Raw genomic sequence first — 23,738 nt, 5'->3', positions numbered from 1 at the left:
TGTCTTTTACATTTAAATTGTGTGAGTAGGAATGAAAATTTGTTAGTGGGGTGAGTGAGAATGATTGGGTTGAAATTTGGGCATTGGGTCAAGGATCCTAAATTTAACCATGCATTTATTATTCGCAATGCATCAACTTGACCATGCATTTATGCTCAATGCATGCACTTGACTATGCACCAATTTTTCATGCATAAGTTGTCACCATGAATGCACAAACCATAAACACCATGCATTCATGCCGTGCAAAATATCTCCACCAAAGAGGTATAGGTACCAAACCTAACATGGAGGACGTTAATTCACCTCCACAATCTCTCATCTAAATTAACAGGTTTTATTGAGACAACCAAAAACAAAAACAAAATTCGTTCAATCAAAAGATGCAACTCAGTACATCACCATTTAACATTTAATCAAAGGTGGAGCTATATACAACTTGAATTTTCTAGTTAAAGACAAATCAGTACCAAAAATACTTCAACAAATTTGAAGCTTTCAACGACCTTCAAGCTTTCAACGACCCATTTTAAATGAATTTAGGCCATTGTCTTGAACTGTTGATCCCTGCAATTTGCAAATTCTGGTTCCAGTTTTAGCAGTAACATTCACAATTTGATCGACTTGTTAGATCTAACTTGAAGTTGTGATTGAAGATCATTGCCGTAATCAGTAGTTACCTTATTACAGTCCCTTGGAATATGAGACTAACAGAACACATCTGATGCCTGCAAGTAGAAAGAGTCATGAATTATGCCCTCAAGTCTTGACAGCAGCTTCTCCCTCGGATAGTTATTCAGATGGTCAATCATAATTTTGGATTTCGACACCAAGACCATGATCCTCCACCTATAAGTGAGTTATGCCCCAATGCAGCTTTGGAGTCCTTCGTGCCATCACACTCGAAGCACACTGGAACTGCCCCGCTTGAACCCTTGCCTTGAAACACCCCATTTGTATCACAACTAATCCATCTAACACCTCCAATAGGAGAGGAAGCCATCTAAGCCCCATCACAATAACCTTCTCAAACCCATCTTCTTCTGGTATTTGTCAAAGTTGAGAGACTGGTGGTGGGTTCATGACACTTCCCATTGCTTCTTGCAATCATCTGGATAAAATCCTAATGAGGAGAGATGACACTGCCTGCAAACTGCAATTTATTGCCGCACTTCCTCAAGCACCAGATTCAAAAAGCATGCTCCTTCCCTGATGCTAGTAATCTAGTTGCTCAGAACTACTGCAAATCCCTCTTCAACATGCTAACAAATCCACCCCATTTATCTGCTGTGTCCAGTTAAAGATGGCAGCCAAACCAGAAAATACGAGCATATTCAACATGCAGAACAAATACACAATGTATTCATCCTCACAACCACAATAAGAGCACACCTTCTGTACAGCCACATTCCTCTTCAAGAAAGAGAGTGTTTGACTGCCACAAAGTTTTTGCAACACCTCCACCTGAAGTACTGTAGTTTATGTGGCACATGAGTTTGCCATACTTTTAGTATTTTTGCCATTAGATTTTCCAGCCTCTTCCTTTTCCTCCCTAACAACCCATTGTAGAAAATCTGCTTTGTGAAGTGCAAGAGCAAGCAGTCTGGACAGCAGACCTAGTTGGCAGTTGGAGCATTGAACAATCTTTGTATTAACTGCTCATCATTCCATAACTGGGACAAGGGACCAATCAGGCTTGCAATAGTAGGGGGCAAATTTCTATGCAGTTGTAAAATTCCAAACAGACATGTAGGTTTGTGGTACCCAGGTGTCATTCTTGCTTCTAGTCTCCGCATTCCCAACCCCTTAATCAGCAAACAATATCTTCCTCACTTTGCAATATGCTCCACATTCCCCACAATGATCTGGTAGCAAGCCATGCATCATGGAAAGCAAAAGAAAGACATTTTGGTTGTAAGAGTAAGAGTTTAAACAATATATTATCCTTTTTATTTTTTTTAACAATCTCCACCCAATTTTTGCAAGCATTGGAGATCTTGATAACCAATACCTTCCCATTTATGGTTTGTTAAGGCGAAGCCAAGTACCTCAATGCATTCTCTGTTTCCCATTGCATCAGCCCACCAAACTGAAGAAATTATTTGAATCTTAGTATATGCCATTGGGATGACAAAGTAAGCCATAGCATATGTTGGTAAGGTAAGCGCAACCACCTTCAGGCCTTCTCCTGCTTGAGAAAGAAAATTTTCTGCCTGCCATTTACCTGCAAGTCTCTGGATGGAACATCTTATTTAGATAGCAGATATCCTTTATGGGACGATCAATACATTATTAATAAAAGGTAAATGACCCATTCATTTCTCAATACTGTACTTGACTTGAACAATTTCCAACTTCATGACAGATTCTTTTTTCTTTTCTTTTAAAATATCATAAAATAAGGTTAAAAACCAAGCAAGAGTAATTAATTTACAAAGAATTATCTCCAAACATTTTTCTTTGATTACCAAAACCAATGAAATGAAGATTGTACTAACTGTAGCAAAGGTGACCTGTATTGTTCATATCTCTCATAGTAAATTTGCAGAAATCACCAAATAACTATATTTTTATTTATTTATTTTATCCCCACCTCTACCCACTCAACCTCACCCCACCCATCCTTGGTGCCAGTGAGATTTGAACCTATGATTCGACAGTGTTAGTTAGGCCAAAAAAATAAATAACTCTACTGTCATAATCTTTTTCTTTATATCCTCATTGCCTTAGTTTCATCGACAGTAATAATTTCTTTTCTTAAAAAAAAGTTGATTTACTAAAGTAACCATCAGTTCACAGTTTTTTGAAATGTTATTAGAAACATTTACAGGCATAACTGAACAATTAATATTGTTAAATTTGAAACCATTTGCAAAATGTTTTTCCACTTCATATATAGTTAAGGGAACTTAATTAGTTTACGCTCGGAAATGCCAGTTCAAACAAGTCAAGTTCAGTTTTTCATACCTTTTTCTTTTGTCTTTTGTTTTTTGCTAATCGCTGTTGCCTCATCATCAGATGTCTGCATCAGTTTCCTCGCAGCTTTTGGATTTGAGCTTTAACGCAGTAATAAAGAGCTTTAAGCTGCTATATCCATTTCAGCTTTATTTCACTCATAATTCATCTGTACTCCACTACTGGAATCAGATGAGTAATGGCTTGGTCCTGCCACATTATCAGCAAGACCTCTATTGGATGTGATTTCTCCCTCATCATCTTTGTCACGACGAAAATAAGCATATGGGAGAGATTCACACTTATGCGCCACATTTGTGATAAATCCGTTTAATACAAGATTGACCCCTATTTTCTTCACTTGGAAGCAAGAATTAATTGCTACACAAACCTCTACGAAGTCTCCACCTTCCAAATTAAACATTCTGTTTGACAAACGTCCCTGCCAAATAACTCCACTGGAAATAATGTTCTCGGGTGACGATGGTTGGACGAAAAAACTAGTGAGCTTGGTATGATTTATAACAAATATGGAAATATAATTCAAAGATTGACTGTTTGGAAAACAAGAATAAGTGATGCACACGGTCAATGCTTTTAGGTCACAGCCAACATTTTGAGGCACTTGAAAAGAGACACGGCCACCATCATTGACATATGTGAACCACTCAGGAATGTCATTTCCTGGGAGATAAATGCCACTATAGTTGCTAGCATAACTCCACCCCTGTACCATGTGGAGCAAAAATTTGCATAAGCAATTTATGCTTTTGAGTGCCATAATGCTTGAGAGAGAGAGAGAGAGAGAGAGACCTGTAGTAGTATGCCCTCCCGAACAGTTTCACTGATATTTGTGCACCCTTCCATTTGTATCTGTACCATGAACTTGGATGGCTTATCCAAGCCGGGAATCTCAATTAGTTTGGAAGAATGTCTGAGACTCAACGAACACATTCTCGACATTTCTGAAAAATCTGGCATTCTTTCCAGTGCAGTGCAACCATCTGCTTTCAGCATGGCCAAATTTATTGGTAATTCTGGGATTGCATAGAGACTTGTGCAATTATCCAAAATTAGATTGACTAGCTCGGAAAGTTCACTGAGGCTCGGAAGGCTACGAAAACTATTGCAACTTAGATCCAAATAATCTAGAGATGGTAGACTCCAAAGATTTGTAGCTTCAATTGCTGCTTCAGTTAAATTGCAACTATCCAATGAGAGATATTGAAGCTTGCAAAGACCACCGAGACATGGAAGGCTACCAAAACAGTTTCCTCCAAGATCCAATTCTTCCAAAGAAGATAGACTCCCAATATCCTTAGGAATGTCTGTTAAATTGCAGTCTCTAACATACAATTCTTTTAAAGCGTATAAACCTGATAAGGATGGAGGAAATTTTACACATCTTCTTGGCAACAGATGAGACCAGAAGCTAGTCACAAACCATTTAGATGGTGGCTGTTTCAGGCCACATAGATATAAATATTCAAGGTTTTTCAACTGTGTTATGGAAGATGGTATTTCTCTTATGGCTGTGTCATCTGCTAGCAGAGTTCTCAAGGATACCATCTCACCTAAGTCCTTAGTCAACTTTTCAAATTTTGCACAGCCAGAAAGAATAAGAGTTTCAATAGCTTTCAACTTGGAGAAAGTTACTGGGAGCTCCCTGAGCATCTTACAGTCTTGAAGATTTACCAAAGCAAGTCCTTCAAGATCTCCAATGGACTGGTGAACCTCGGACAAACTCTTACAGCCTTTGAGTATCAATTTCTCGAGGTTCGGAAGTTTTGAAAAGTCTGGTGATTGTCTCAGGGAATGGGAATGACTGAGATTTAGAATCTTCAGCTCCTTAAGCATCTGTTAGACAAAAAAAGAAATCCAAATTCAACTAGAAATACAGCAGAGATAAGAAACATGATGTAGACATGTACCAAGTATAATGAAAAAATTATTAATTTGTTTAAGGATATTGTACCCGAGATTCCATCCAAACTTGTACGAGTTTGCTATATTTCAGGTCAATAGCAACTACATTTGGTAGATTAAAGTCGTTCGGTAGGAACTTATGAGGGAACCCATGCCAGCACAGCCACCTTAACTTGTTAGAAAGATGCTCATAGCCTCCACTGAGTTGCACGAATTTGAGTTGGAGCAATCTTAACCTCTTCATATTTGCAAATGCTTGTGTACTGAAACTAGTCTTATCGGATCCTAGCAAACTTAGAGTGAGCCCTTGAATTTCTTCAGTTCCCTGTTAACCAAAGGCAGCAAGTATGAAAATAGTGGTGCATGTAAAAAGTAACCCACACAGATGAATCAGAGTTATGAATGCATGAACCAAAAGAGAGGTACAGAAGCTCTGATAAGAGTTTTGCAAATCAATGCAGTATAGATTCCAATTTTCCGCATTTGGGCCTTGCTTGGTGCCACTGAACCCAATTAAATGCAACTGCAGAACACTCAATGATATGGCAAATGAAACTACCCAACTAGATTACGTACATATCCAGGGAATACAATTATTAAATGTGATGTATATGACTGTTGTATTACATGCATTTACAATAAAGTTCATTGGGAAAGTACTTGCAGAATGTTCTGTCAATACATCTGTAACATCTTTAGGATGCCACAATCTACTACACTTTCCAGGGTCACCAGGGGATTTTGCATGAACAATTTCTCTGCCCATGTCTCGAAGCAAATCATGCATCATCAGCTTGTTCTTTTCACATACAGTTACAAGGCGTCGCTCAAGGAGGACACTGATTCCTATTTCTGCAAAAAAACCACAACCATCCAATATTTGTCTGACATAGTTCTTGTCCATTCCTATAAAGAAACAAGATATATCAAGAAATGTTTAAGGAAAAGAGAAATCGAGAGAGATGGAAGAGAGAATCATCATCATATTATTGAGAATAGGAGCCCTATATATAGGGATTACAAAGTACATATTCTAATGTTACAAGGAATACTAATCCGAGTAGGATTAGGAATTCTAGAACCTTCTCTCCTATTACTACTCCTAGTTTGATAAGGCACACTATGTCGATATTCCTTCAACACTCCCCCTTGTGCCGCTTCAAACTTGGTGGTGACGCTTCATCCGTTGCCTCGTTAAAAACCTTGCCAGGTAACAAAAACCCTGTGGGATAAAAATAACCCTGGTCGAAGGACAAAAAGAGCACAACACGTCCTTCACTCTTCGAGATCGAACATGTAGACATCATAACTCCCCCTGATGTCGATATCTCCCCCTGATTGCTACAATCGTGGGAGTTCGAATAACTTTCTCAATCCGATGCTCTTCACATGTTTCTCGAAGGTGGATTTAGGTAACGACTTAGTGAATAAGTCCGCTACATTATCCTCTGATCGGATTTGATTCACTTCAATCTTTAGAAGTGATTGTTGTTGCTGATTATAAAAGAACTTAGGCGATATATGCTTGGTGTTGTCGCCCTTGATGAAACCTAACTTCATTTGTTCAATACAAGCTGCATTATCCTCATAAATGCATGTAGGTTTATCTGTGGTAGACTTCAAACCACAACTTCCTTGAATATGTCTTATTATAGACCTTAGCCATATGCATTCACGCACGGCTTCATGTAGAGCAATAATCTCTGCATGATTTGAGGAAGTAGCAACAAGGGTCTGCTTTGTAGACCTCCAAGATATCGCAGTGCTTCCCATGGTAAAGACATAACCCGTTTGGGAGCGACCTTTGTGAGGGTCAGAGAGGTACCCTGCATCAGCAAATCCCATCAAAACATCATTGTCGTTTTGATGGAGGGGAATGGGGTGAGGCCGGCCACCCTTGGTGTTGGTGGCGGCGTTGGCGGCAATATGGCTGGCCACTTTGTCATGGTGGACGGTGGCTCCATGCCTAATGGGGTCCGATTCCATTCTTCCGTCATTCCTCTTCTCTCTGTAGGGATAAAATAGGCCCATATCAATCGTACCTCCTGGGTATCGAAAGATTGTCTTTACACCAATCCAATGGCGGCGTGTTGGCGCAGAGCTATGTCGAGCTAACAAGTTCACTGCAAAAGAGATGTCTGGTCTTGTGCATTGAGCTAAGTACAATAATGCGCCTATTGCACTTAAATAGGGCACTTCGGCCGCTAATGGTTCTTCGTCCTCATCATTTGGACGAAACGGATCTTTTCCGGGCTCAAGACTACGACCAATCATGGGAGTACTCACAGGCTTTGCTTTATCTTCATGAAAGCGCCTTAGAATTTTCTGAGTATATGCAGACTGATGGATCAAAATTCCATCACTACGGTGCTCGAGTTCTAAACCGAGACAAAACCGTGTTTTCCCAAGATCTTTCATCTCAAATTCGGATTTCAAGTATTTAGCAGTTTCCTTCAACTCATCTAGAGTTCCAATTAGGTTCATGTCATCGACATAAACTGCTACGATTGCAAATCCGGAACTTATTCTTTTAATGAACACGCATGGGCATATCTCATTATTAATATATCCCTTCCCAATCAAGTAGTCACTTAGACGGTTATACCACATCCGTCCGGATTGTTTTAATCCATATAGTGAACGTTTTAATCTTATTGAAAACGCGCTCCGTGGTTTAGAGCCACTTGATTTGGGTAATTGAAGTCCATCTGGAACCTTCATATATATCTCTGAATCTAGATCCCCATAGAGATATGCTGTAACCACATCCATAAGCTGCATGTCAAGTTTTTCGGAAACTACCAAACTGACAAGGTAGCGGAACGTTATAACGTCCATTACGGGAGAATATGTCTCCTCGTAGTCGATTCCAGGGCGTTGTGAGAAACCTTGCGCCACGAGGCGGGCTTTATATCTAACCACCTCATTTTTCTCATTACGCTTTCTAACAAAGACCCATTTATGGCCAACAGGTTTTACAACTGGGGGTGTCTGCGTTATAGGCCCAAATACCTGTCTCTTTGTTAGTGAATCCAATTCAACCTGGATCGCATCTTTCCATTTAGGCCAATCCGCTCTTCGTTGACATTCTTCAACAGAGCGAGGTTCGATATCATCATATTCTATAATTCCTTTTGCAATATGATATGCAAATGCATCATCAATCGCCATAGAATTTCTATCCATCATCTCATGTACACTAGTGTAATTTATGGAGATCTCTCTATTCTCTGGAGTTGGTTCTGACATTGGAGCGTCCCCCAATGATGTCTCTCGGACATAACCATAATCCGGAATATTCTCATGAGATGGATTATTCACATCGATGATTAATGGATTATTTTGTGCCAAACTCGCTTTCTTTCTTGGGCGAGAATCCATCGAACCTATAGGCCTCCCGCGCTTCCTGGCAGGAGCCATGGGCCTAGCCACAACGTCACCATCACTGTGAGAGGGGACGTTGGCGCCATGCTCAATTGCCCTTGAGATGGCGTCATGTCCTCTGATTTTATGGACATCAATCCTTGCAGGCACGTTTGCAGTAGGTATGTGTGATCTCGTCACTTTTGCGATATCAGAAAACGCATCAGGCATCGATTCTGCTACGTTCTGAAGATCGAGAATTCTCCGCACTTCAATTTCGGACTGTGCGGTTCGGGGATCAAGATGAGACAGAGTGGGGATAGACCACGACAATTCCTGTCGTTCCTGTTGAACATTGATGTTCTTATCTCCCCCTAACGACGGGAAGACTGTCTCATCGAAGTGACAATCCGCAAATCTTGCGGTAAAGAGATCGCCTGTCAAGGGTTCTATGTAGCGGACAATAGTTGGAGAGTCATATCCAACATAAACGCCTAATCGTCGTTGAGGACCCATTTTGGTGCGCTGTGGCGGCGCAATTGGCACATAAACTGCACACCCAAATATGCGTAAGTGTGAGACATTAGGCTCATACCCAGTCACCATCTGGGACGCAAAAAAAAAAAGGGTTGAGTGGCAGTAGGCCTCAAACGAATAAGCACAGCTGCATGCAATATTGCATAGCCCCAAGCAGAAATAGGGAGATTGGTGCGCATTACCAATGCCCTAGCGACCATTTATAGTCGTTTAATGGCGGCTTCTGCGAGACCATTTTGGGTGTGAACATGAGGAACTGGATGTTCAACCTCAATCCCAATGGACATGCAATAATCATCAAAAGTCTTTGATGTAAACTCCCCAGCATTGTCTAACCTTATAGACTTAATAGGATGATCAGGGTGGTGAGCCCTTAACTTAATAATCTGTGCTAGGAGTTTAGCAAATGCAGTGTTCCTAGTGGACAATAGCATGACATGTGACCAGCGTGTCGATGCATCAACCAACACCATAAAATATCGAAATGGTCCGCATGGTGGTTGAATAGGTCCACAAATATCACCTTGAATTCTTTGCAAGAATGGTATATTTTCTTTAGTGTCCTTTGCATAGGATGATCTCGATCCTAATTTTGCTAAAGAGCAAGCTTTGCAGAACGAATGATGGGCTTTATAGACAACCAATGAGGATTTTGGTTTAGCCATGAAGTCACAATTGACTTTAGAAGTAGAAGGAGGAGTCAAACAATGATCCATGGCGTCAATGCCATGTTGTTGCCGTAGGGGGTAGACGGCGCCGGCCCTAAGTGGCCGGTCTTGCACAGTCTTGGCGCCGTGAGGCGCAGGTGCATCTCCTCGAACCAATTTTTGGTTTTTACTTCTCTTCGTTCTGAAGAATGGATGTCCGTGTGAAGTCTTTAATATACGGATCATCATATCACGACCTGGGTGTCCCAGACGGTCATGCCAAAGCCTATATGTGTCAGAATCCCATAAATCATATAACATGATTGGATTCAATTACTCGAATAGTGGTTGCATACAACCCACTAGATCGACACATAAGTTTCTCTAATACTCGTTTATGTCCGTAGTCATTAGAGGCGATGCAAAGGAACTCTTGTCCATTCTCACAATGTGTTTCCACATGAAAACCATTGGCTCTTATATCTTTGAAGTAATAAAGTTCGAAAAATATGTCCATGACATGAGATAAAATAAATCGATACTTTATTAATAATAGCCAATGATTACATCAAAGTTTCGTGACCATAATCTAATCCAAAGTAAAATCAAACATTAGACAAATTGTAGTCACTCAATTCGTTCGGTAATTCCAATTAAATATGACCAGGGAAGTAGAGAGAGATGTCGGTGGAGCAAAGCTCTCTTAAGTACCACTAATCTCAATTACTTTCCTAGACATCATACTTAATTGAGTACGCCTAGAGGAAAAGAGATAATCCAATAAGTCATTTTATTGATTAAGGCATAATTGCCATTACATAATTCTTGGAAATTAAAAGACTATTCTAAATAAAAATCTGCGGCATTCTATCTTCATCGCCAGATTTAAAGTCTTTTATAGCTCGATATATTACCATTGATCAGGTGCTCCATAAAATACCATGAAGAGGATGCTCTCTTGATTGAGGTGTATTGACACAATACATATGGTCCCTAGAACCAATGGCGTTGGAATAGTGCAATCATGGCCAAAAATGGCGCCATGGTGTCCAACCCTATACCCTTAACGTCATGACTCCTATGGTCATGTTAGGGTTTTCTCAATCAATTTGTTATTTTGTGTTTTTCCACAAGCATGCATAAATAATATGATGCAGAGAGCCTCCGAACAATATTTCATAACTCTTTCAAAGTTATAGTGAAGCAGATATTATTCCATCGTGCTTCTATGTTCGGAAAGTTGTGAATGTTACTAAAACGTTCACTAGGCGCAACCCAAAGGTTGTTAGCGTTATCCTCATTCATGTACTCAAACTGGAGGGCCATCTTCATGTGGCGCTTCATCAGGGTAAATGCCCTGGAATTTTCTATCTCAGTTTGTGAGTCTTGAGCGGTTCCTTTAGAACATGGCTCTTGGATTGTAGGCAAATAAATATCCCGTGCCCGTAGAATCCAATGGAGTAAAATCGAGCTCGTTCAAGTCTTACATCCTGAAAGGAAAGCAAGAACGTATTAGTTTCGGAGTCAATGCTTCCACGAAAACTAATATAAGATTTCTGAGTCTTAATGCTACCAAGAAATCGATTTCCAAGAATATTTGGATTAGACCGAAACAATAATGTTTAAATGGTCAAAATATATGCTCACGAACGCTCTTAGTCCGTAGCTTACGAACGCTCTTAGTTCGTTAAATCGATGCTTACGGACGCTCTTAGTCCGAAGTCTTACGAACGCTCTTAGTTCGTTAATTGCGTGAATCCCCACGATTCCGCTTTCTCAAGAATCGAACCCACGTTATAAGAAAGATGGGATGTAGAAGGAGGGAGGTTGCAAGTCCCCGAAGAAAAAGAAGGAGGAAATTAAATTTCAAAAGCGGCAACTTTAACTTAAAACTTACTTGATGAAATTCGGAACAGATTCTCTTCTGAACAGCTTGCACTTCGATTGGTGTACCGGTCTCAAAACAACTCCGATAAGGCTGAAATTAGGAGGTCAGATGGAAGAGACAGAGACGAACAACTTTGATGAAGAAATGATTTTGATCTGAGGTTCTGAACTAGACGTTTCGGGGCTTGCAAGCAGACGGACGTGCACAGGAAAGGAGAAGGATGCAGTTGGTGTGCGTTGGTGATGCAGGGGCAGCAGACGTGCAGTGGTGCTGCAGGGGCAGCAGGGATACGTGCGCAGGGGCGCGTAGGTGCTGCAGGGGCAGGCGCGCAGGTGAGGCTAGCGTGGTGTAATAACCCTTTTTTTTTTAAGTGGAGATTTCTTTTAATAGAAATGGTGCGGCATGTTCCGTGTTTTGAGCAACAAAGGGACGGCTGCATTGCTTTGCTTTGCTTCTTTTGTATATTGAATTAGAATTGGTGGAAGGGGTAGGCAGCACACAGAAAAGAAAGAAAAAAAAAATAAACCTCTCTCTCTCTGCCGAAACTAGCAACCAAAATAGAGCATTCCTTCTCCAAGCTTGTTCTCGCTCCACAGGCCTTCGATCGACCCCAGACCACGTTCCACAGCTTCACCTTGATCTTGCGCAGCTGCAGGAGGCAGCCTTGCGCCGCAGAACGGTCGGAAACGGCGGCGGAAGTCCGGTTAGTTTTAAGCCCGTTTTAGTTCCAAGCTCGATAACTCGTGCTTCCGGCCACCGATCCTTGCCAAACTGCATCCTCGTGCTTCCCTCAACCTCCTGAAGCCCCCAGAAGCAGCCTTGCACGGCGGCGCATCCCGTAGCAGCAACTACAAGTCAACCCCGCCAAGAACGAGACCGGAACTATCGATCCAAATATCTTGAGCTACAGGACGTCGTTTTGAGTGATTCTTGAACCAGTGAGTTCTTCTTGAGTTTCTTAACAACTCTTCAGAAGGAATCGAAGCCTTAAATTGACGTTTTGACGTCGAAATCGAGCCTTGCCGGATTCTGCAAAATTCTGGAATTTTTCCGACCACCGAAGCTTTCGATCGGTATATCTCGAGCTACAGACCATATTTTTCTGTGATTCTTGAACCAGTGAGTTCTTCTTGAGTTTCTCAACAACTCTTCAGAAGGAATCGAAGCCTTAAATTGACGTTTTTACGTCGAATTGAAGCTCGCCGTTTTCTGCAGTTTCTCGCCGGATTCTGGAAAAATTCCGGCCACCTTCAACTGTTCTAGGTAATTTTCGACCACTTCCGGTCATTTTCAGCTTACATGGTAGTTATAAAAATTGTTAAGCATGATGAGAGGAAGAAGAGCAGCCCGGCCCCGACACCATTGGTGGTGGTCGGCGGCGGCTCTGCCACTAACTCCGGCGGCCATTTCCGGCCACCTCCGGGGATCAAAAATATGGTTTCTGTACATTTTCAGATTCTATATTTCAATACGATCATTTTGATACATTATACGCAATTTTTTGATATCATATGATTAAGTTATGAATTTTTACGTTTCGATCGATTTTGATCGTTTGATTCATGATATGTGAAGTTAGGACCGTCAGATGGACTTGTAGTTTTGATATGATGATCTTATGACTGTTCCATTGGCTTTGTGTGGTCATGGGCGAAGATCCGACCGTTGGATCTTCGTATAAATGCAAAACAGTGATTAGGAAGGCGATCCGTGAGGATCCGACCGTTGGATCATCATTTAATTTCAATCCGACCGTTGGATTGTCGTTTGATTTTGTTTTTGAGTTATTGGCTAAGTTAAGGTCATGTTTGATTAGGTGATTGACGGTTTGAGTTGGCGGACGATTGTGAATCGTATTTTGAGCTGTTAAGAAGACGCAGCGGGATTAGAGGTGAGTAAACCTCACGTGGTTCATATTACGAACCGAATAAATTTAATTACCTTATTTTGTCGTAATTGCGTGAAAATATTTATGAAATAAATATTTGTTTTAAAATCATATGGACTTGATCAATTACGGTCCATGGGTAAGTAAAATGATTTTTATTATACAAAATGAATTTCACGATTTTCTTGTGTGAACTATAGTTGGTATTAGTGGTCATTCCTGAGTGGGTGATTACGTATATATATATTTACGTGATTATATGTGGAATGGTGTGACATTGAAGAGTGTGGAATTTGGGATGATTAAAATACTATGAATTGAAATTTGACTTATCATATTTATATGTGATGATCATGATTGATGAGTTCTTGTTAATATTCATGATTTACATTGGAGTATGTATAGAGTTGGAGAATGTAGGATTCTGAGGACGAGGTGTCCGAAGTTTGACGGTTATGGATAACCGGAGTGTTTGTGTACTGAGGACGGGGATGTCCAAAGTGCGACGGTTTATTATTAACCGAAGTTGTGTACTGAGGACGGGGATGTCCAAAGTGCGACGGTTTATTATTAACCGAAGTTGTGTACCGAGGACGGGGATGTCCAAAGTGCGACGGTTTATTATTAACCGAAGTATATGGTGCTGAGGACGGGGATGTCCAAAGCGCGACGGTTATAGTGTTAACCGAAGTATTTTGCCGTTGCTTGACCCTAGGCCAAGGTGTCAGAGGTAACGAGGCAGTTAGAGCTCTAACGTGTTATTGGGATGGACCAGAGTGGTGTTATGTGGGTTGGGTGTTTGCAGGACCAGTGTGGTGTATTGTGATTTGAGGATTGTGAAAATGTATTCCTTGTGGTTTTCCATGAGTGGTTTGATGTCTCTTTGCAGACGTAATACTGTTGAATTTTACTTGAATTGTAATTTAATAAATCAACAGTTCTTTCTTGTTTACTCATACTGGCTGTAAAAAGCTTACCGGGTTTTGTGTTGTTGCAACTCCCGGTACACTATTCAAATTGTGTAGCGGGTAATCCTACAGGACAGGAGAACCAGGACGGTGATCGTGCGGTTAGAGCAATGGTTATAGTTTTACAGCAATTGTAATAGTGAGGTGAGTTAAGCTCATTTGAGCCTTACAATTTGATTTGGTGGGAGTGTGCTGTAATAAATAACTTGAGGATTTGGGTTATTGTAAATTTGAGAGTTGTGAAGTGTGGTTGTTTGTGAGAAAAAAATTCAGGATGTTAGTTGTAATTTGTTATTATTCATGTTTCGGATTTGAATTGATTATTCAAAATTCGGGGCGTGACAGTTTGGTATCAGAGCGTAAGGTACATATTTGGTGATAATCAGTACCTCCCGAGTGATGGCCCGTCTGCAGCGGATCCCCATCATATACTCTTCGGTACTGGTATAATCATTGGGTATGTCTTAGTATGGGGTCTAAACAACGTGTAAGTCCGTAGGACGGTAGAGTTGTCTACTAAGTTCGTATTAGAATAAGTTTAGTTTCCGCGAGTTGTGATCTTCGAGGAATAGGAACCTCTGGATTTAACTCTGATGAGTCGGTGAGGTAGAGGTCGAGTCTGATGTAGGGACAAGATCTTTCTATGGAGACAGTTGAGGATGAGGTGGAGGCATTAGAGGTCGAGTTGCCTAGTCTACCTGTAGTTGATGTGATGGATGTTATTCTTGGGTTGAAATGGTGAAAGAGATTGAGACCCTAGGAATAGTTGAAAAGAGAATTGATCTCACCAACTCAAGATGATAGGAGTGTGAGAGATTATGAGACAGAATTCTCAAGACTATATTGGTGTACGAGTGTAGTGATGTAATTTGGGAGATACTTATGTTACCTTTAATAAGGGTAGTATGTTAAGTGATCATGGCATAGGTTGACTTTGTAAGTGAAGTGGTGGAGTTTGTGTAGCTTCTTTGAGTTATAACCTTTGAGGAATGGGAACCTTTGGATTAAACTCTGGTGGAGTTATTGAGGATGGTTTCCACGAAAAACAGTATCCTTATGTGCATTGTAGTCGTTGGTTGTTGGGGTCATGGTGTTTGACCAATGCTTGTATCTAAAGTCGTTACGAGTATTTGACTAGTAGTTGTGATACTTTCCATTAGTTGGATATGCAGATGTTTTGAGTTGAAGAATACTTAGCAGTTATTGGTTGCTTAGTGATGGAATTGTGTTATAATGGAGCATTCATTCATGCTCAGTTGTTTGGTGTTTAGGATAGCTACTATATATTAGCTAAATGTCGGGGTGTGGTTTGAGGTCTGCGGATGGTATTGGAAATTATTGTGGAGTGCTACTTCACTGACTATTGTTGAGTAGTAATGCATAATTCGTTGTTACTATGATGGATTTTGTGTATGGTTGACTTATGGAAAGATTGATATGACCTCGTGATAGGATTGACTGTGAAGAGACATTGTGTTGATGTATGAGCTTAGGTATTAACGTTGTTTTCAACTCTAGGAGTGCTAGGGTTGTATAACTAATTTATGAGGCCAGATACTGTTGTGAGGACAGATTATGGATTATGACGTGGTTAGTGTGAAGTGCTATAATCACAGAATTTTGACCACTAGATGTTGACTTACCACCAAATGAGCAGTGAGGTGATTCGTGGGTAAGATACTGAGTGTTGTACCAGTATCGATTAGTGGATGCTAAGATGGTACATATTGCTTGTTGAAGCAATTGATAGATGGAATGATCGAGATTTTTTTTAGAGTTGTAAGTGTAACTCTAAAGATGTGGGTTTTTCCTAACTAACTCAGGAAGTGTTTAGCTTTATTAATCCCTAATTCTAGCGACGAAATTATTGTGTTTGGTTTGACTCAGAGGATACTAGCTTGACCTCTGTGTGACTTAATTGATTGCTAGGTTTTGAGTGATTGTTTTTATTGCATCATTATGAAAGATGTGTGCAGTAGAGTTGTTTATGGTTTTGAAAATAGTATTGGGTGACCAGGGTTCGATCCTTGGTGTTGTTGTTGGTTAAACAAAAAGAAAAGAAAACATGCACACCATCTTATTGATTTTACATTACAAAAAAAAAAAAAAAAAAAAAAAAAAGGAAAACGAGGACTATGCTATACTAAGCCTAGTCAGCAGCTCCGGATGGATTGAGGCTGAGCTCAAGAGAAACGTTTGAGCCACTGTGGTAACCGCTTGAGCCACCAGAATAGTAACCAAAAGCGCTACCTTCCTCGGAAGTAGCCTTCAGGTTACCAAAGACGTCCTCGCCGTGCACGGGGAACAGAGGAAGAGTTTGAACCTTCTGGTGATCTCCTCCTCGTTGTTGCAGGGATGTTTGTCCTCCTGTTGTGCCAAAAGAGTTGTACTGGTATTAGTGTTGAAGTGTGAGGAAGAATATGAAACAAAATTTAAATCAAGAAATCCTTCATTACCAGTAGAATAGGTGGAACCAAAGTTGAGATCAATGGATCTACCATCATCAGTAGAACTAGTGGACCCAAAATTGATGTCAATGGATCCACCAGCCGGCCCAAAATTGATGTCGATGGATCCACCAGCACCAGTAGAACCAGTGGACCCAAAATTGAGATCGATGGATCCACCAGTACCAAGAGAACTAGTTCCCATGGGCACTGGAGCAGCCTGATTACACCTATTCATCTGCTTCTCTCGAGCCCTGACGTTCTGGAACCAAAAGTAAATGTTCTTACCCTCAACATGTCCATACTGGTTCAGCTGGAGGCAGATCTCGTGAATGTGCTCTGTAGATGGGCACTTAAATCCCTTGACGTAGTAAAGATCCTTGAGGATTCTTATTTGTTCTGGAGTAGGAATCCATCTGGTACGGCTTCGCCAGAAATCCATGTTGGCACTACTTCCAGCTGCTTGGGTGTTTCCTCCCTCCTCTGTTGGTTGCTGTTGTTGTGGTTCCATTTGTTGCGGGGTTTGGAGCTCCATTAGTTGCAGAGTTCGTGGCTCTTGGGTCATGAGGTGAGAGGATGTGAATATCGAGGAATACATGGTTTAGTGTTTGAGGGAGATTTTGTTAGAAGGATTGGAGTTGTTGAACTGGTGATTGGAGATCTGAGATTCTTAGAGGAAAGATGAAATCGAATCTTCAAATGGGAGAGAAGATCAGAAGAGAAGGATTGAAATTGATGAAGAAAGGATTTGAGTTTCGAGAGGAAGGCTGCAGAGTTTGAGAGAGAATGGCTGGGGAAAATTTCTTTTCTTTGGTGTGAACAGTTTTTCTCCAGGATGCACCTATTTATAGAACGAGGTGAGCAGATCTCCACCGTTGGATGGACGATCTCTGAGATTCAATCTACGCGTTGGATTAAAGTCATCCGAAAACCCGGAAAAGTTGTTGGCGCGTGGAGAGCGTGTAAGGGGACAGGCCGAACCTCGAGACGCTGTGGCAGACAGCTTTAGCCGAAAGTGATTTGCTTTCCGTAAATCACGGAAGAGACGTGTCGTGGCACGTGGAGTGTACCGACAGTTTGTTGTTATTCTATCGCTTATGATAGAATAAATAAAAGAAGTTGCATGGATAGTAACGAGAGCAGCTGGTGCTCTAGTGGTTGAAGAGCAAGGCTCTTGTACAAGAGGTCAGAGGTTCGAACCTTGCCTCTCGTTTATTTTTATTATGTTCGCTTATGACATAATAAGTATAACATTTGTACACATTATATTAAGCACAGCTTGTGCTCCAGTGGTTGGGGGAAAAAGGTTTCGTGCGGCAGGTTGAGGTTTCGAACCTTGCCTTCCCCGTTATTTTATTTATGTCGCTTATGACATAATAAATATAACACGTGAGCATATATTAATGAAGGCAGCTCTTGCTTCAGTGGTTGGGAGCAAAACCTTCGTGTCCGAGGTCGGGAGTTCGAACCTTACCTCTTACAAATATTTTTGGATCTCGTATATGCTTGATATACGGACGTATATACGGTATGTACGGTATACATACGTATATACGGTCTGTACGGTATGCATACGTATATACAGTTGTACAGTATGCATACGTATATACAGTCTGTATGGTATGCATACGTATATACGGTATACCTACGGTATGTACAATTTCATACCGTAGCCGAGCTAAAAAGTTGTGGGCCAAATAGTAAGCCCAAATGTTAGGCCCGATTTGTAGGCCTAAATAGTGAGCCCAATTGTTCGGCCCGAATGGTAGGCCCAAATGTCAAACCCAAATTGGTTCGGGCCGGTTCGAAATGTGGATGGTTCGGTTTCTTCGGCCCAATTAGCCAGCCCTAATGCTTAGCCAAGGATTGAGCAAGCCCAAGTCATCGTCACTGGGTGACATATTTTATTGGCGTGCTTTTGGGGATGATTTGTTTTGAGTGATGCTAATTGAGTAGCGAAACGCTTTGTGGGAGTGTTTACTGTGCTTGTATGCCAGTACAAAGTGTTGATCTATGTGAGGATCTATGAGATGATCCATGTGACGATTTTGTGTATGTGATGTGGAGTGTTGTTGAGCAGTTGTTGTGTGAGTTTAAGTTTGTGATGAAAGGATTTAGTGGCCATAGGAATGTATTTTTATACAAAGAGCTGAGGCTCTGTAGATTACTACAGATTTGGAAAAGATGGAGATTCTATGGTTAGGTCAACCTTAATCGAGAAGAATTGACTTGCGCTTAAATTTCGGGACGAAATTTCTTTAAGGGGGGTAGATTGTAATAACCCTTTTTTTTTTAAGTGGAGATTTCTTTTAATAGAAATGGTGCGGCATGTTCCGTGTTTTGAGCAACAAAGGGACGGCTGCATTGCTTTGCTTTGCTTCTTTTGTATATTGAATTAGAATTGGTGGAAGGGGTAGGCAGCACACAGAAAAGAAAGAAAAAAAAAATAAACCTCTCTCTCTCTGCCGAAACTAGCAACCAAAACAGAGCATTCCTTCTCCAAGCTTGTTCTCTCTCCACAGGCCTTCGATCGACCCCAGACCACGTTCCACAGCTTCACCTTGATCTTGCGCAGCTGCAGGAGGCAGCCTTGCGCCGCAGAACGGTCGGAAACGGCGGCGGAAGTCCGGTTAGTTTTAAGCCCGTTTTAGTTCCAAGCTCGATAACTCGTGCTTCCGGCCACCGATCCTTGCCAAACTGCATCCTCGTGCTTCCCTCAACCTCCTGAAGCCCCCAGAAGCAGCCTTGCACGGCGGCGCATCCCGTAGCAGCAACTACAAGTCAACCCCGCCAAGAACGAGACCTGAACTATCGATCCAAATATCTTGAGCTACAGGACGTCGTTTTGAGTGATTCTTGAACCAGTGAGTTCTTCTTGAGTTTCTTAACAACTCTTCAGAAGGAATCGAAGCCTTAAATTGACGTTTTGACGTCGAAATCGAGCCTTGCCGGATTCTGCAAAATTCTGGAATTTTTCCGACCACCGAAGCTTTCGATCGGTATATCTCGAGCTACAGACCATATTTTTCTGTGATTCTTGAACCAGTGAGTTCTTCTTGAGTTTCTCAACAACTCTTCAGAAGGAATCGAAGCCTTAAATTGACGTTTTTACGTCGAATTGAAGCTCGCCGTTTTCTGCAGTTTCTCGCCGGATTCTGGAAAAATTCCGGCCACCTTCAACTGTTCTAGGTAATTTTCGACCACTTCCGGTCATTTTCAGCTTACATGGTAGTTATAAAAATTGTTAAGCATGATGAGAGGAAGAAGAGCAGCCCGGCCCCGACACCATTGGTGGTGGTCGGCGGCGGCTCTGCCACTAACTCCGGCGGCCATTTCCGGCCACCTCCGGGGATCAAAAATATGGTTTCTGTACATTTTCAGATTCTATATTTCAATACGATCATTTTGATACATTATACGCAATTTTTTGATATCATATGATTAAGTTATGAATTTTTACGTTTCGATCGATTTTGATCGTTTGATTCATGATATGTGAAGTTAGGACCGTCAGATGGACTTGTAGTTTTGATATGATGATCTTATGACTGTTCCATTGGCTTTGTGTGGTCATGGGCGAAGATCCGACCGTTGGATCTTCGTATAAATGCAAAACAGTGATTAGGAAGGCGATCCGTGAGGATCCGACCGTTGGATCATCATTTAATTTCAATCCGACCGTTGGATTGTCGTTTGATTTTGTTTTTGAGTTATTGGCTAAGTTAAGGTCATGTTTGATTAGGTGATTGACGGTTTGAGTTGGCGGACGATTGTGAATCGTATTTTGAGCTGTTAAGAAGACGCAGCGGGATTAGAGGTGAGTAAACCTCACGTGGTTCATATTACGAACCGAATAAATTTAATTACCTTATTTTGTCGTAATTGCGTGAAAATATTTATGAAATAAATATTTGTTTTAAAATCATATGGACTTGATCAATTACGGTCCATGGGTAAGTAAAATGATTTTTATTATACAAAATGAATTTCACGATTTTCTTGTGTGAACTATAGTTGGTATTAGTGGTCATTCCTGAGTGGGTGATTACGTATATATATATTTACGTGATTATATGTGGAATGGTGTGACATTGAAGAGTGTGGAATTTGGGATGATTAAAATACTATGAATTGAAATTTGACTTATCATATTTATATGTGATGATCATGATTGATGAGTTCTTGTTAATATTCATGATTTACATTGGAGTATGTATAGAGTTGGAGAATGTAGGATTCTGAGGACGAGGTGTCCGAAGTTTGACGGTTATGGATAACCGGAGTGTTTGTGTACTGAGGACGGGGATGTCCAAAGTGCGACGGTTTATTATTAACCGAAGTTGTGTACTGAGGACGGGGATGTCCAAAGTGCGACGGTTTATTATTAACCGAAGTTGTGTACCGAGGACGGGGATGTCCAAAGTGCGACGGTTTATTATTAACCGAAGTATATGGTGCTGAGGACGGGGATGTCCAAAGCGCGACGGTTATAGTGTTAACCGAAGTATTTTGCCGTTGCTTGACCCTAGGCCAAGGTGTCAGAGGTAACGAGGCAGTTAGAGCTCTAACGTGTTATTGGGATGGACCAGAGTGGTGTTATGTGGGTTGGGTGTTTGCAGGACCAGTGTGGTGTATTGTGATTTGAGGATTGTGAAAATGTATTCCTTGTGGTTTTCCATGAGTGGTTTGATGTCTCTTTGCAGACGTAATACTGTTGAATTTTACTTGAATTGTAATTTAATAAATCAACAGTTCTTTCTTGTTTACTCATACTGGCTGTAAAAAGCTTACCGGGTTTTGTGTTGTTGCAACTCCCGGTACACTATTCAAATTGTGTAGCGGGTAATCCTACAGGACAGGAGAACCAGGACGGTGATCGTGCGGTTAGAGCAATGGTTATAGTTTTACAGCAATTGTAATAGTGAGGTGAGTTAAGCTCATTTGAGCCTTACAATTTGATTTGGTGGGAGTGTGCTGTAATAAATAACTTGAGGATTTGGGTTATTGTAAATTTGAGAGTTGTGAAGTGTGGTTGTTTGTGAGAAAAAAATTCAGGATGTTAGTTGTAATTTGTTATTATTCATGTTTCGGATTTGAATTGATTATTCAAAATTCGGGGCGTGACACGTGGGCTAGGAGCTGTGGTGACGAAGAAGATTTTTGGGTTTTTGGTTTTTGGTTTGTGGTTAAAGCTCGTGCTGATAACGTGTTTAAGGAAAAGAGAAATCGAGAGAGATTGAAGAGAGAATCATCATCATATTATTGAGAATAGGAGCCCTATATATAGGGATTACAAAGTACATATTCTAATGTTACAAGGAATACTAATCCGAGTAGGATTAGGAATTCTAGAACCTTCTCTCCTATTACTACTCCTAGTTTGATAAGGCACACTATGTCGATATTCCTTCAACAAGAAATATATTCTTCTCTGTCTCATCATTTAGCCCGTCAAAACTTACTCTGAGCTTTTCCTGAATTTGGCCATGAGGAATTGTCTTCCATTTCTCCAATGCACTTTTCCACTGGGCCATGCTTCTTCCAAACAGAAAAGAACCTAAAACTTCAAGAGCTAGTGACAAGCCTCCATAGCAAGCAACTATACTACTTGAAAGTTCAGAATATTCTTTATCAGGATGACTATTTCTGAAGGCATGCCAACTAAAGAGTTCAAGAGCCTCTGTTTCATTCATTTCTGGAGCCGGATATATTGAATCCACTCCAAGTTGATTTAGCAAACGTTCATCTCGGGTTGTGATAACAAGTCTACTTCCTAAACCAAACCAGTCACTGTTTCCAGCTATTGCATATTGCTGGTCCAGTTGATCTATATCATCAATTATGACAAGTACCCTTCTACATCGAAGTCTATCTTTTATCAGATTGATCCCTCTATCAACACTACCAACCTTTATCTTGGTTGTTTTCAAGATATCACAAAGAAGCTGTTCTTGCAAACGAACAAGACCATTTGGTTGTTTTGTAGTTTCCCTAACGTTTGCCAGGAAACTACTACCTTCAAAGCTATCACAAAATTTGTTATATACGGCTTTGGCAATAGTTGTTTTCCCTATTCCACCCATCCCCCAAATTCCAACCATACGAACATCATCTAGTCCAGCACCTAAATGCTTACTCATATCTTTTACCCGAGAGTCGATTCCAACCGGGTAGACAGCTTCAAATAGGTGTGTGTTGTTCAAGTGTCTAGTAATCTCCGCAACAATTTTGGTGATAAACTTTGCTTCATGCCTGGAAATTAAGTTGAGAAGCAGAACTAAGACTCAACATGCAAGTAGAAGATTCACAATAAATAAGTTACTACTCAAGAAGGGAAAATCGATATTGTAAAGACCAATAAAAGAAGCAATTATTACCCATCTGCAGTGTTACTCAGATCCCAGCCAGACAAATTTGCGGCTTCAGTAAGAGCAGCTCTCCACTTGAGTGCCTTTTCCATATAACGCTCTTCATGTTTCTGAAACGCCTCTGCGAAACTACCAGTTTGTCTTCTCACACTGGAAGGATCAACCCCAAAGAAAATAGGGAAAACCATCTGCCTCAGTGTTCTTCTGCACTCCATAATCTTCACTAACTTCCTCCAGACACCAACTCGAATCCCCATACCTCTTCGAGAAGACGATCACAGCGATTCTCGACCCTTGGATTGCCCGCACCAGTTCGGCTGCTATCTCTTCCCCTCTTCTGAGTTCGTTGTCGTCAATGAAGGCGTTGACTCCGGCCTGTTTCAGTGCCGCGTAGAGGTGGCCGGTGAAGCTGTTGCGTGTGTCTTTGCCTCTGAAGCTCAGGAACACGTCATACATCCAATGTCTTGATTTTGAAGAAGAAGACGAAGATGGAGACAAAGCTTCTTGAGCTTTCCTTTGAGCCATTTCTAAATTTTGCAAGTGAAGACCTGCAAAAACTGGCACCGCTCTGATTAAAAGGAAGGCTGGGTGAATGCCGAAGGTTGACTTTGGGAGAGGAAGTACCGCATTGTCCCTCTGTGAGAAATTCCCAAGCACTTGAGCTTCAGCTTCATGCAAATTCTGGACCAGATCGATTTTCTCCAGAAGCTGCTGCAGTTCACAAGTATTAATTAATGGTGGCAAGAGATCA

At 41.1% G+C, this 23,738-nt stretch overlaps 2 long non-coding RNA genes and 1 pseudogene across 2 annotated transcripts; 2 read left to right on the top strand and 1 right to left on the bottom strand.

The window, feature by feature from the left end:
- Positions 1–340: 340 nt before the first annotated feature.
- On the bottom strand, positions 341–23,738 carry LOC133707329 (disease resistance protein RUN1-like; annotated as a pseudogene).
- On the top strand, positions 11,824–14,635 carry LOC133707547 (uncharacterized). Its single transcript, XR_009845162.1, has 3 exons — positions 11,824–12,579; positions 13,133–13,207; positions 14,230–14,635. It is a non-coding gene; the product is annotated as an uncharacterized LOC133707547 (long non-coding RNA).
- Positions 19,049–21,607, top strand: LOC133741927 (uncharacterized). The gene is made up of 3 exons (XR_009862245.1): positions 19,049–19,808; positions 20,362–20,436; positions 21,459–21,607. It is a non-coding gene; the product is annotated as an uncharacterized LOC133741927 (long non-coding RNA).

This window comes from Rosa rugosa, chromosome 4 (assembly GCF_958449725.1).
Source record: "Rosa rugosa chromosome 4, drRosRugo1.1, whole genome shotgun sequence".
Classification (NCBI taxonomy): Eukaryota; Viridiplantae; Streptophyta; class Magnoliopsida; order Rosales; family Rosaceae; genus Rosa; species Rosa rugosa.
The sequence above is the reverse complement of the archived record's forward strand: the minus strand, read 5'-3'. Positions and strand labels throughout refer to the sequence as shown.